Genomic DNA, 15279 nt, shown 5'->3' on the forward strand with positions numbered 1-15279 from the left:
GTTCAAATCCTTTTTATCTCTTATTTATATGTCAAATTGATGCAACGATGGAATACACCATATTAATCTAGCTTAATCCTCTTTCTTCTTAAGCATGAACATAAAAGAATTAATTTACTAAAAATAAAATATAATATAAATTTTCCTTAATAAATTAACAACTAGTAATTCCTTCTCTATATTTGGAAAGTGCATTTATACCTAAACCAAGGTCATACTATGATAATATTTGATCGGATGCTTCTTGTCCTTCCTCTGCATTAAGACTTCTCATACCTCAATATCATAGGCATAACACATTATTTGTAATATGAATTTGAATTACATAATACAGGTTAACTAGGGATGTCTTAAAAGAGATTTCAAAAACACAAATTTCCATAAAATCTCAAGACAGTTATTTACTAAATCACAACATATGGAGCTTATACATCTTTTGAAACTTGGCAAGAGGACTGCATAATCCAAAATGCATTCTTTTAAAAAGCATAAGTTCCTACTGATCGGGTTATAAACTCAATAACCATAACAAGAAATACATTATTCCCACAAATTTTTCCTAAAATAAATTTAATAAAAGTTTTAGGATAATGATATCTTTGTTACTAGGTTGACATTTCTATAATATATGCATACTATCTAACTTCTGGTCAACATATTTTGAACTTCTTGCCTTTGTAATTTTCTCTCTTATTATCCCATATTTCTTTGGTACAATATGAACCGGAATGACTTAGGAGTTATCTCAAAAGCTGAAATTACATCATATTTCAACCATTTAATAATTTATTATTTTAATGCTTTTAACATATGAGGATTAAAAATCCTTTGACTCTCCCTTGATGGACTATTTCATTTTTCAAAAAAAATTATGTTTTCATTTATGTTAGATGGACCTCGTCTAATATCATCAAAAATCCATCCTATGGCTGACATAAGAATTTTTTTAAAAAGTTCTTAGACCATGTTCTTGCCAAGGAGTTGAATCAGCATTAAATATAGCTACAAAATTTTATTTTAGACCAGGGATTCTTATTTCAAAGACAAAGAACGTTGAAAATATGTCTCTCGATTAAAAATGTGTTCAGGAGCTTCCTTCTGTTCTTAAATTTCCTGCAGAAGTTCTAATGATTCTCTTCCATTATATCCCACAAATGAAACTATTAATGATTCACATGATTCTACATAAGTTTTTCTATGTTTATCTCTACGTTTTCATCTCCTACATTTGATTTCACTGTTCATTATCCCAATCTGTAGTGGCTTCGCTATGGTGAGGAAAGATTGACTCAAAAAAATACAAGAGTGTCTCAAAATTTGTCTTCTTATATTTGCCACAATAGTCAATTGGAAATGTTATATTCTACTATAACAATCATATCTTTAATTTCCCCAAGGGATGAAGAGAAGTATTAGTAAATTATAAAAAATATGGGCATACATTTCTAAATATTTCAATTTTAAATTATACAAAACATATTTGGGCATAATATTTACGCTTGTATCCAAATTTTGTATGCCCATATTTTTTATAATTTACTAATACTCCTCTTCATCCCTTCTTTCTAGATTTCTAGCTCTATACCTTTCAAATTCAGAGTAATTCCTCCTTTTCATCCTGAATTTGGGGCATTTTGATCCAATAACATCTGATACATGTCATTTTCACCTAGCTTCTCTAGTAGATCAAACAGCTCATCGGCATAACTATATAGAAATGTACCTCCACAATCTAGGTCAAAGGTCAAGCCTGTTCTTAGAAAATTCATTCCAACCTTTGGTAAAAATTGCATTCATTCTGGCTTAGAACGCCCATGAGGATGGTGATCCTAGTGAGGTCTCTAAATATTTCCCATGAATTAGTAAACAAGTCATCTCCTTCTTTAAATAATCTTATAGCATGTGTTTAGAAATAGTCTTAGATAGAGAATAATTTAATCAGAAATTAATTTTCAATTTCATACCATTACTTGAGTCTCACACAAAAATTTCGAAACAATTATTTAGTCCTATCCTTTAGCATGTAAGCAAATACCTTCATCTTGATAATGTACATGTATACTCTTGTGATATGGTTGAAACAACACATTTTCCTGTCCTAAATGAGGATAGGGATCCTCAGTTGATAAAATAGGAAAAGTTAAATTAAATGAGCATAGCAGATAATAAGTTAAGGAAAACCTTATATATTTTAAGATTATTCCTTTCCTTAATGAAGCACAAATATAGGTACTAACCTTACTACATATGGGGTTCTAATGGTATCTCATTTTCAGTCATCCTTTTTTAGGACCATGACGTATGGTTCTCTTGTAACAATTCCTCCTTTCAGAATTTCACTTGAAAATAAATATTTTATTTTTATGAATCAAAATTAGGTTTATTTGAACCTAGTATTTACCATAAAATGAGCAAAAAAATAATTAAATAATTAACAAAGTGATCTAAACTTTGCCTGCAATAGAGTCGTGCGATCCACAAATATGTGAGAATGAAAATTCAATATCTCAGTTCCCATAAATTAAGCAAGTTGATAAACCAGTTGTGTGATATCAGCTTTTTATTTATTTATAATTTTTATGATGATCAAATAGAGACGAAGGATCAAATCCATAGGGAGAAAGTATTGAAAAAGTAGACTTTTAGTTTATTTCTATACTTTTAGGAACTATAATTTTTTAATAATTAAATATATTTTATATACTTATAGGAGGTGATAAAAAAATATTCTTATTAACCTATTTTTTTATTAATAGAACAAGTTCATGAATTTAACGTGTTTTCTGGAAAAATTACCTCATCTAACACATTGGCAGCCATGTGACTTGGAAACATAGTGAGTGGAGTGAGTGAAATAGAGTAATTTTGTGGCCTCACAATGTGGCGAAGATGGTGATGGATTTGTACCTGTGAGATGTGGTGTAGGAGAGTGATATGGTATCACCACTTCTATTAGAAGAGGATATGGATGCGGGTATGTGCTAGTGAGTGGAGGAGTTGATTTTGCTGTGCCAGATGGTGAAAAATTAGGCTATCCTTAATCATGTTAACCTAAAAAAAATGATAAAAAATAGCCTGAAAGACATTGAAGATTTCACTAACATTATCAACACATGTCAAATGGGTTGAGTGCTTCTTTCTCTTCATGAATCTTGATTTGATCATCACCCCTTCAATATTTTGCTATCAAAAGTAAAAATGGATCCAAAAAATATTTCAAATAAGACAATTACTCTTGCAATTGTAATTAGGAAAGAAATCCAAGGGTGAGAATTTTACAAAGAGGGAGGGATCTACTTATAGATTGGAATGGAGGGATAGAAGTGATAAATATGATATGACCTATACAATTTGGCCTGGCGCTCCTTTTGGCTTGTTAGATATCACATTTTAAAGTTGGATTTACCTAGTCCATTGATTTTTATCTCTCCTGATTCTCAGATTTTCTGAAGATTCCACATCATAATTTGTGTTTGGAAAGATGCTTCATGCATGCGCTGCAAGGTGCCCCTAGATTTTGGCACAAAGCCTTCACTGTTTTCATAAAAGCCAGAGTATATGATAAGACTGAGATATTTGTCCTTATATTTGTCAACAAGGTATGGATCGTTGGCATCAAAATTCACACATCCAATCCCATTCTTCCAGATGTACCTGAAAAGGGTAAAAGGGAAATAGAATTTGAGTGCACTGATTACGCCTTTTTTTCATCAAAGATCACTACAATGTGTACTATTCCATCTACAAAAGTAGATGCATTAATTGTTAAAAAACATGTATTTTGTTCTATTGTGTGTACACTCTTTTTATGTAAAGGGAACGCGTGGAATGATGCCCAACAGTCATTGGCTGAAACCAATGATTGACTAATGCCAATTATTTTGCACAATCAATGATTGGCCCATGGCAGTCATTGAAAACTATCAGAGCTATTCATGTTGCGATATCTGCTAGAGAGGAATAAATAAAGATAAAATTTCTTTTAAACCCCCAAAATGTTTAAATCAATTCAGAAATATGTATTTTGGACTCATAAAACATATAATCTATGAATTAGTGTCATCAAAATTTATAAAATATTAAAAACATATAATAAACTATTATTAGCTTAAATAACATTCATTTAGGACCACTTTAATGGAACTAAAGTTTTAAAATATATGAAATGAATATTAATATTAACAAGTTATTTGTATTAGCATGAATATGTTTGTTTGGGCTTCTATCACGAGTAATTCAATTATGGTGTTTTGTTTCTTCTCCATTATGCTAGTTGGGATTGCGAGTGCAGTGGAATTTAGTCCCTAATTGGATCATTTTAATAGCCTCATTAAGAAGGCTGATAAACACAAAAACCAGCTAGAGAAAAAATTTGGAAATCAACACGCAATTCAGCACAATAATCTTGACGAATATTTGTATCAAATCAACAACTATCTCTTTGCGGCAAGCCCAACAAGCAAACGGCCTGCTTTAAAGCCATGGATATAAAAATCTATTACAAAAGAAGAGAAAGAACCCCTTTTTATATAAAGAAGAGGGACATAAAAGAAAAATATCCCACGAGGATAAAACAAGTTCAATGGGGAAATAGGGCAAAAAACTACAAATCTCCAGCTTAGAATATTCTCCATCAGAAATATAAATACAAAACAAGTTCATGAAAAAGCTCAATAAAATTGAGGCAATGCTGAAATATCCATTTCTCTCTCTATATATATTTACATTATTATTATATTTAATAAAAAATGGTTTTAAGTGGGCAACTAGGGCTGAGCCGGGGCGCAGTACTGATAACATGCATTTTTAGTGCCTTATATTATTATATTTATGCGTCTTTATGCATTAAATTACTCATATTTGCATGTTATCAAGCTTAAAATGATTAAATCTATTTTTAGTACAAATTTCTGAATTTTCTATTTTTTTAGGATTTTTCTAATAGTATATTCTAAAAGAATATAATTTTTTAAGAAATAATATGATTTTCTGGAATTTTTGGATATTAAATTTGGAAAGATATGTTTTTTCTGATTCAAAATATATATTTATACGTATTTTTTGGGCTTTTATTTGATTTAATATGAAATTTTAAGTATTTTGGTTTTTTTTATGGCATAGTGTGACGTGGCGTGCGGATGCGCCGCCACGTCAGCATCGAGAAAGATATTTTTTCTTTGTTTATTATTTTTTTGTCATGTACATGTGGCATGGAATGCGAAAAGCCATGGAATACGAAAAGCCACAGAATGCGAAAAGCCACGGAATACAAAAAGCCATGGAATGTGAAAAGCCACGGAATACAAAAAGCCATGGAATACGAAAAGCCACAGAATACAAAAGCCACGGAATATGAAAAGCCACAGAACACCAAGTGCTTTGACTTCTTAACTTCCAACAGCCATAACTTTTGATCTTCCCCTCCTCTTTCTGTTCATACCCTCTCATCTATAAATATAGGCCTGGATCATTGTAAAAATCATCTTGAACTTGCTTCCTAATTTTGTTGGCTGATTGAAAGAGAGTGAGTTTTGAGATCCATCAAGAGTGGTCTTGGTGTCTTGGGTGTGTGGGAAGAGACAAAAGAGAAGAGGGGGAGCTTACAGGCACTCGCAAATCGCCGTGATCCTGGCGGAACGTAAGGATCTAAGGTAAGTGTCTTCGCCTTACGTTATTTCTCTCCCAACATCATTGTTATAATAGTTATAGGTTTTCATCAACGTTTCATTATCACTTCACTTACTTACGTCCCCATTCTCTCATCTCTCCATCCTTGCCATCGTACCACTCCATATCGAACCACTATCCTCGTTCATACCGTCGTTCATCATCATATCCATCACAATCACTTACTCTTTTCTTTAAGTGAAATTAGGTTATAATTACGTATCTTTTATCGATATCACTAGCTCACATCCTCAAATCTTGCTTTCGTCGATCCTCTCGTCCATCATCACTAGTATAAGAAAGTAATTCCTTAATCATCGTTCCCTGTGGAGACGATCCGTACTCATCACTAACTAAGTATTTTTAAGTACGGTGAAATATATTTTATTGAATAATCTCAATCACCAACGACAAATTTCAACCCTAAAATTGAGATTATCAAGTACCCAAACAAGACATTTGCTTGCGAATGCATGATGCTCAAGCCTACCTGAAGCTGACAAGCGGAGGCGGTGGGCACAAGCCCCAACAATCCGACAAAGAGCCTCCCAATGAGCCCTCCATGGAGCTCACAAGGGCCCGTGCATGCGCGAGGGGAATCTTTTATTAAGTTTGATGTTTAATATCGGACGGGATTTCTATAGCACTAAATTTACTAGAATTTTCTGATATGGGATTTTATCTGAGTATTTCTTTCAGCTCTACACATGGCCAGGCTGACAAGTGACACGATTGATTGCGACCCCACGGGCTGCAAACCTAAGATGAATAGAAAGAAATATAGACCAGACTTTGAGCCGACCCAGCCCAGCCCGAAGCCATTTCGATCATAAGTAGATTTTTTAATCATGACTGTCTGATTTCGATACAAAAGATCGGGTGGTCCACACCATAGTTTATCCTTCTTTTGTCTCTGTTTCCTTTTCTAGGGCTTTGATTGGCTGCGATAGGTGACGAGGAAGGGGGGACCCCTCAAGGGACTAATCACTTGACCATATACTGATGGGGCAGGCTGATGAATATGCTAACATGGCTTCTGGGTGTAGTAGAACTAAAAGGGTTCCATGACTATGATTAAATCGCAGCAGTTGGACTACCTGTGAAGGAGAGTGGATGGTTAGGGACAGATCTGTCCATCTCTGCCCCTGGCTGTTAGCTTCGATGGTCACATGGTGGTTGCCATCCATGGGGAACCACCAGAGATGATCCTACGGACGCTAGAGAACCCCCCTAGCCAGACAAACTAATCTACAACAAGTAGATGCCCTCTAGAGTCCTTAAAAGGGGGCTTATAACCCTTAATCCCGCATCTTCTATTCCAGATCTATAGCGACCGCGGAGGACACTTCTGGTGGTATTGCAAGCAAGAGGAAGGGTATGAAATCCTTCTGATTGATCCTCTTGCTCAGGACAGTACCAGAGGAGGCTGAAGGAGATGAATAACAGTGCCAGCATGGGAGAAAATAAAAGGCGATGTTAGGGGGCATTCCCACCCTCTGATCTTCATTTCGAGAAAGAATTGGTATGCTTATTAACTTCATCTGGATGATAAACAGTTCATAACTTCCTTATTTTTGGTGATTTTGATTCAGGCTATAGATTGATCGAGTTTCATTGAGATTTGTTACCATGGCCTCTTTGAAGCATTTTATTGAACCCGTGCCCTTCATTGAGAGATTTTCCCCAATTTTTCTGTGTTTCCTACTGATTTCACCCGAAAAAAAATATAAAAATATTTAATATATATAATATATGAAATATTACATCTATGTAAGTCATACTCTATTATTATAATCTGCCTAGAAATCATATAATATTAAAAAATATTTTCTCTTAATCAGTGTTATTAACCTGAACTATCCTTTCTGATAAATCCCTTTTATCTAATTAAAAAAAATTAAATAATTCCTTCTTCTCCCCCTATTTCTCTTAGTCTTAACCGTAAACATTTAGCTCATATCAATATTTCTCTAGCTCACTAATCTAAACCTAAATAAATAATCTCTCCCTATCTATGAAAATTATGCTCCCATCCTTCATTCTTCTTCTTACCTTATTACAATAACTATTCCTATTAATTTATTCCTTCCGTCTTACTTAGAATAAAATTACTCTTCACTATCTAGTTAAATCTTATTATACATTATTATTATACTAATCTCTTATCTCAGATATAACTTACTATCGATTAAATAAATAACCTCCTATTTTCTAGCAATAGTATTTTACTATTCTAAATATCTTATTAATCTTCTCTTCTTCTTCCTCTACCTACATTAACATCACCCATAATTATAATACCATTACTTCTTTTCAATTATCTTACTTCTTTATTATCTCTAGTATCTATAAAAAGAAATAAATAATACCTGATATTCTCTCTTTGATATCTAGTTCTCTTATCAATTTAATATTTCCTCACCTACTAATTACTTATCTTCTACTCTTCTACTGTCTTCATTACTATTATTACATATATTACTCAACTATAGCTATTTTATTTATTCACCAATATTATCATATGATTACCCTAGCTCAATTATTAAAGTAACCTCCAACGGCCAGTCCCTGTGGATACAACCTCGCTCCTACTATACATTTGAGTGAGTTTTCTATTTTTATCAAATTTATTTGATTTAGGCAAATTAAAATTACAATGACACTAAAATTTAATACATAATTTGCCATTATCAGAGTCACATAAAAAATGTTGCCATAACTTCATGTTTATTCAATTATGAAAATTACATGTGAATGTGAATGATTATGGAGTGGCCATCTCATCATATACAAAGATACCATACATTTATATGCATCCTTTTAGACAAATATTTATTCTATCAAATTTATGATATATACGTTAATAAAACGTCATTGAACAAGTAAAGTTGATAGTCATGCACAATTAGAACCTTTGGGTGTTTATATCTGAATCATTTAATTTTTTAAAATACAAAAACACTGTGCTTGTAAGAATAAATTTAATTATGAAAAAATATAAAAAATCACAAAAATTTAAACACAAATGAATGAAATGAAATTGAATAAATTGTCTGAAAAGGGCTACACCCTTATACAAAAAGGTGATGACTTGAATATTAAAGAAAAAATATAGTTTAGAAGCTGAAATAAAATAAGAAAGGTGATAGAACATAAAAATGATCCGAGTTAGTTGTAAAATTTGGGTTTCAAGCCATTAAGAAAAATGTGATGACCTTAATTTATTTATTTATTTCAGCTTCTAAACTCTATTTTTCCTTTAATGATCAAGCCATTAAAAAAGTGTGATGACCAGAATTTATTTATTTATTGTGATATTTAAATGCAGTAATATCATCCGTATACTCTCATGAGATAAGAATAATTGAAGATGCTTTAAATTTTCTGTTGAAAGTAAATGAAAACTGATATTTTATCAACATAGATACTTTTTATCTAAAAAATACACAATTTAATATGTATGAAATATATATATATATCTTTTGTTAAATATGACGGAACATATACACTCTAAAATCCCTTCTTGTAATTTCTAGTGAATAAAATAATATTGTATCTGATTTTTGCATCTTTTACTTGTGACTAACATGTTTCACTTAATGAATGATGCACTTTTCAAAGTATTACTATTCCTGAGTGCAGGTTTGGTTATTCAGGCCACATCAAATGATCGAAATATGCGATAGATGATTAAATCAATCAGTTATTCATTTTAAATTAAGTGAAACATGTTAGTCATAGGTGGATTATCTCAAATATGATCTCCATTTTAAATTGAATTTTATTTAAGGCAGATGATCTAAATCTCACTTATACATTTTCAATAACTGCTTCTTATTCCTCAATTCATGTGTCACACCTTCATTAGACCATTTTTGAGAGAGTAAGATGTTGGGCTTCTTGTTCTCTAATATTCACTGGTGCTGCCGAGTTTATTTATTTTTGTATGTAGAGGTGCATAAGAATTGGATATAAAAGTTTCAACTGTTCAAGAGTAAACTAATTTCTTACAGTATCCTAGTTTGTCAGTTGAAGATGATGCATATAAGATGACTTAATGGATGACATGATCATAGATCCTCTGAACATATTTTATTCTCTGAACGTGATTTATTGAGTGTGTTATTTGATTCATTTTAGTATGGAATGATGAATCAAATAGTAGGTGCTAAATGACATACTTGAGTGAATTGTTTAATGAGTATAAATATTTAAATTTATCATTTAAACATCATTTAGCACTTAATTTATGAAGTTGAACTAAAGTGGTAATTGAGTATTTATAGTATTCATTTAGACTAACACCACTTGACTCATAGAGTCAAGTGGAATGAATCTCACTTCTCTTTTAGAGTTTTTCACATTTTCAGGTTTAGGTATCATTTGAGGGTTTTTGGGCTAAGGAAAAGAGGTTCAAGAAGGCCCAACCACGTTCAGAGCTCCAGGCGTGTCCCAGAGTTACAACTTGCATGACTTTCACGAGCCTTTAATCTCATTAAGGCCAAATCTTCAACAAAAGGCAAGCTAAGTGAGCGACCATAATGAGGAGCAATCAGAGGACTCAAACCTGATTAGAGGGCACCTCTCCACCAGGATTGAGGCCGTAGAAAAGATCTGGACCATTTAGAGCCTTGGGAGATCCAAGGGTCATCGTTTCTCTCTTCCCTATATAAACCCCTCACAATCCAATGTAATACTTACTCTTGTTTCACTCTAAATCCAAGATTTAGTGGCATTTGTGAAATTTTTCTTGAGGCATCTTACATTTAGTGAGAGTTTGGTAGAGCAAGGGCGTTCCAAAGCAAGAGCTGTTGCAAAAGTGGAAAAGTCTTCATCACCTTGGTCCTTGGCGGGTGTGACAAAGAGGTTCGATTACTATTTCTTTCCTTTATCTCTATCTGTTCACCTTCATCTGCAAGTTCGTGGAGCAGCTAGCCAACATTCAGACGATTCCAAAGCCTCCCATATCTGGACAGTTAAATTTAATTTATTTTAAATTTAAAATGATTTTAAAAAATCCTTAAAATTTCCAAAAAATCATACTTTATCTAATTTATCCTTTTAGGATTAATTTATTATAGATAAAATTTCTTAATTATATTTTTAGTAAATCTAATTAATTTTTTAATAGGTAGTACATTATAAGTACAAATGTACCAAAAAAAATTTTAAACTGAAAATTCACTAACTATTACTTTGCTCTATGAGGATCGACCCTTACTCTCCCCACGCTAGTAAGGTTTATAAATATTGTTTTTTTAATTCAGATTACCTAAACGAATATAATTAGTGATTGTTTTATCACTAATACACCTAAAAATTTGAGTTATCATGGAAATATGGAGATCATGTAGATGAATAATTTTGACTTTATCACTCTGAAAACATAACTTAAAATAAAAATAGCATTTCATTCAGTATCAGAATCTAATTTAATGAATGCTATTTTATTCCCTAGTTCATAGAAAAATTATATATGTACTTATTTTTTATTTCTTCATATCATGCTACTATTTCTTATGAAAATTAATATCAAAAAATTTCTATTTCATGATGTTCTTCATGGTAGAAAATTAAATGAATGATATTAATTGATGATCTAAATAACCCTTTGTAATAACTATATGAAGTTGTATAATTAATGTATTTAATTTGGTATATTAAAGGTTCATCTTAATTGAGTAAAAGTTTGTGGAGGAATACAAGAAAAAAATATTTGTGAAATTACTATCAAGAATGTAACGTAATAAATACCAAATGGTAATTATTATTGATAATGACAGTTCGTCAGGCATAACTGTTGATGCCAATCCATCAATGTTATTCATATATAGATATATTTATGCACCAATGTTAGAAAGCAAGTCAACATGAATCATTTCAGAATAAAGCAAGCAAATTGATTTTACGAGATTTCCTAGCGCGAGTAAAGAGCATTAGAAATACAATCACACTAAAGAAAGTGGAACTAAAATTTTAAATTATGACAAATTTATTAAATTTTGAGGAAGAAAAATTTATGTAGAAATAGTTTCATACCCTATTTCTAATTTTATATGTTTTTCAGCAGCTCTATGCTAGCTGATTTCTAAGTGAAGCGTCCCACTTGAGTCTTATTTTGGGTTATATTGATCTTCTTCGTTAGTGGTTGATAACATGCATATTTACTACGTTAATATGATCATATTTACATGTTTATTTGCACTAAAGCACTCCTATTTGCATGTTATCAAGTTCAAAATAATTAAATCTTTTTTTAGAATGATGTTTATGAATTTTCTTCATTTTTATGCATTTTTAGAGTTTTTTATAAAATAGATTCTAAAATGATATAATTTTTGAGACAGAATACAATTTTTTTGGAATTGTTTGACATTAAATTTGGAAAGATATGATACTCTAAATCAATATTTATATATATTTATATGTATTTGGGCTTTCATTTTAATTAATATGTATTTTTCAAATATTTATTAGCCCTTTATTTTGTGCTGCCATGTGTCCACTGTTGAACGGCAACGAATTAGAGCTGATTATAATGATTGGCGTTAGGCCAATCGTATGGCTAGCATTATGGCTCGCGTGTGTACACATGGCACTCGTATCCACTGTTGAGGAAATAAAAAAGAGACAGAGAAGGAAAAAGGGTGACGTGGCATGCGCTCACACCCCGCCACGTTAGCCTCGAGAAAGAATCATCCTTTCTCGTTTTCTTTGTTTTCTTTTTTTTTGTCCTTTTACATGTACACGTGGACTCCAAAAAGCACGTGCGGAAGGCAAGGAGACACTGAATCTCAAGCGATGTGATTGTTTAACAGAAACAGAAAATGAGGAAGCGTCAGCAACGTTGACGAGGAGAGGGAAGGAAATCAAAGGCTAGGATTCGCTAAACTTCAAGCCCCTATAACTTTTGATCTACAACTTCGATTGAGCTGAAAATTTCAACATTGCTTCGTCTTCCCCTCCTCTTTCCATTCATACCCTCTGATCTATAAATAGAGGCCTGGATAAGTGTGAAATTCATCTTGAACTTGCTTCCTACTTGTGTGGGATGATTGAAAGATAATGAGTTTTGAGATCCATCAAGTGTGTTCTTGGTGTCTTGGGTGTGTGGGGAGAATCATTAGAGAAGTGGGGGAGCTTACCGGCACTCACAAATTGCGGTGATCCTGACGGAACGTAAGTATCTAAGGTAAGTGTCTTCGCCTTACGTTGTTTCTTTTCCCGACATCATAGTACACTTAATTAGGGTTTCTTATTCTCTTTTTAACTACTGTTTCACTCCCCAACGTAATCCGGATCTCGTCTCTATCCTTTCCATCAGATCGTTCTACATTCAACCACTATCGTATCGTTTGCATTCTCTATCTCAACTGCATATCATTACACAAAATTCACATTCACTTACTCTTTTCTTTACTAATTAAATTAACATATAACTTACATCCTTTTACTCGAGATCACTAGCTCACACACTCTACTCTAGTCTTTATCTCTTTTCACATCGATCATCACTATAATAACAAATTAATTCCTTAATCATCGTTCCCTAAGGAGACGATCTGTACTCCTCACTAACTAAATATTCTTAAGTACGGATGAATATATTTTTATTGAATAATCTCAATTAACCATGATGAATTAAAACCCCTAAATTTGAGGTTATCAGTGATCACATGTAGAGATCAAGGATTGAACTGATGCCATCATGACATCGAAGGGTCATGCATATGTTAACATGGCTTATTGATATCATATCCAATGTTGGGGAGCGTGATTGTCAAATAGTAAAGGCCACCAACTATCTTTTACATTCCAATATATCTCACTAAGAGGATGTTGCATTTTAGTCTTTATTACATACCAGTACACATCATGGTGTCGTAGTGGCATTAATTTTATATTGATTTTGTGAAGGAAAAATACATGTACGTTGATGACACAACTTGATACCCATAAAGTGACGTGTGAAACCAAGGTGGTGCATTGGAACATGGCATAAAGCACAGTAATGACATTGTCTATGCCCAAGGACATGCACTGAGAATGAAGCATCTACATAGACTAGCAGGTAGGTCTGTCCATACGAGATTAACCTAAAAAACAATGAGGAGTTGATGCGAGAGCCATGAAATCCTAGAGTGAGAAAGAAGGAATTGAGTTTGTGAAATGAGGCACGAGGAACCTGTTTATGACCACGGAGGGATTTTTGAAGGCAGCAAACATAGTAGGCATGAAGAGAAGAAACAAAGATAGGAGGTTGAGACGGGAGAGTTGTTTCTAGTAGATCAACATCCAAATATAGAATGATGGTGGGAATGGAGAGATGCTGATAGATGTTTTCTAAAAGGGAAAGAGAGAGATAGGTGACAAGATCATAATCCTGTTAGAGGCGAAATGAAATGGATGTGAGTGGATGATAAGGGATGATGGCAGAGGTGGATGGTGATGGATGAAGATGATGTATGGTGAAGATGAATGCACTAACTAAGTGTGTTGGAGAGAACATAATGTAAGGCAAGAGGCTGACCTTAGATCCCTATATTCCACCGGGATCATGGCATCTTCTTGATGAGAACCAACCTCCACACTTCTCTGTTGAACCTCTCCAAGTACTAGAGATACCGAGGAACACTTAATGGACCTTCAAAACATCACTTTCTTTCAATCTTCCTTTCTACGAAGAAGTGAGATTAAAGATATTTTTTTACAAAGATAGGGGGCTCAATTTGTAGATCAAACAATTTTGATGGATAGAGGACAGAAAGATAAAGCTGCCCTTAAAACGTCAGCTCAATCCAAGTTCTAGATCATCAGATATCAAGCTTGGAAGTTGGATGATTCCTAGCCGTAGATTTAATCAAAATATTTTTCTCTCCTCATCCTCGTCATTGCCATCACATCATTTTGTTAGGGTTTTGTCTCGCCAAAGCATTTAATGCGATGATTGGCTGAGATTATTCCTTGTCGTTAGTGATCAACAGCTCTTGTTGCGCCACGTTTACCTTGGGAAAAGAGAGAATAATAATAGTATATTATTTAAATATATTCTTACATATCCATGTCCAGTTGACATGGCAGTGAGTCAATGTGACCTCTTTGAAATCCATGCACATATTGAACATATGCGCCACATGTACGCATGGCGCCATGTGTCATGCGACACGTAGGCCCAGCCGCCCTTTTTGTCGGGTAAAAAAGAGAAGGGAAGTCATTCTTTTTGCCGGGTGTATTTTATTACAAAAAAAGAGTCCCTTTTTTATTCATCAGCCTCACCTTACGCGAGTAAAAATCAAAAAGAAATTTTGTAGTATTAAATGCAATTATGGCATCGCTAATCCTGATGCCATAACAGCTTAGTTAAATGATTGGTTATCGCCAATCATTAACTGGGCTTAACGATTGACTGTCACCATTCATTATCCCTAATCTGATTTGTCGTTAATTGATGAACTCATGAGCAAGACGTGACGTCACGAAGTAAAGGACTTTAAAAGAAGTTCTAAAATTCATATTTAATAAAATGAGTGCCCAAAATATAAATTAATATATACTTCGACTTAGGAAAATCATATATTTACCAATTTAATATAGACAAATTCCAGAAAAATT

The sequence above is a fragment of the Wolffia australiana genome, chromosome 15, assembly GCF_029677425.1.
Source record: "Wolffia australiana isolate 7733 chromosome 15, ASM2967742v1".
NCBI classification, from domain to species: domain Eukaryota; kingdom Viridiplantae; phylum Streptophyta; class Magnoliopsida; order Alismatales; family Araceae; genus Wolffia; species Wolffia australiana.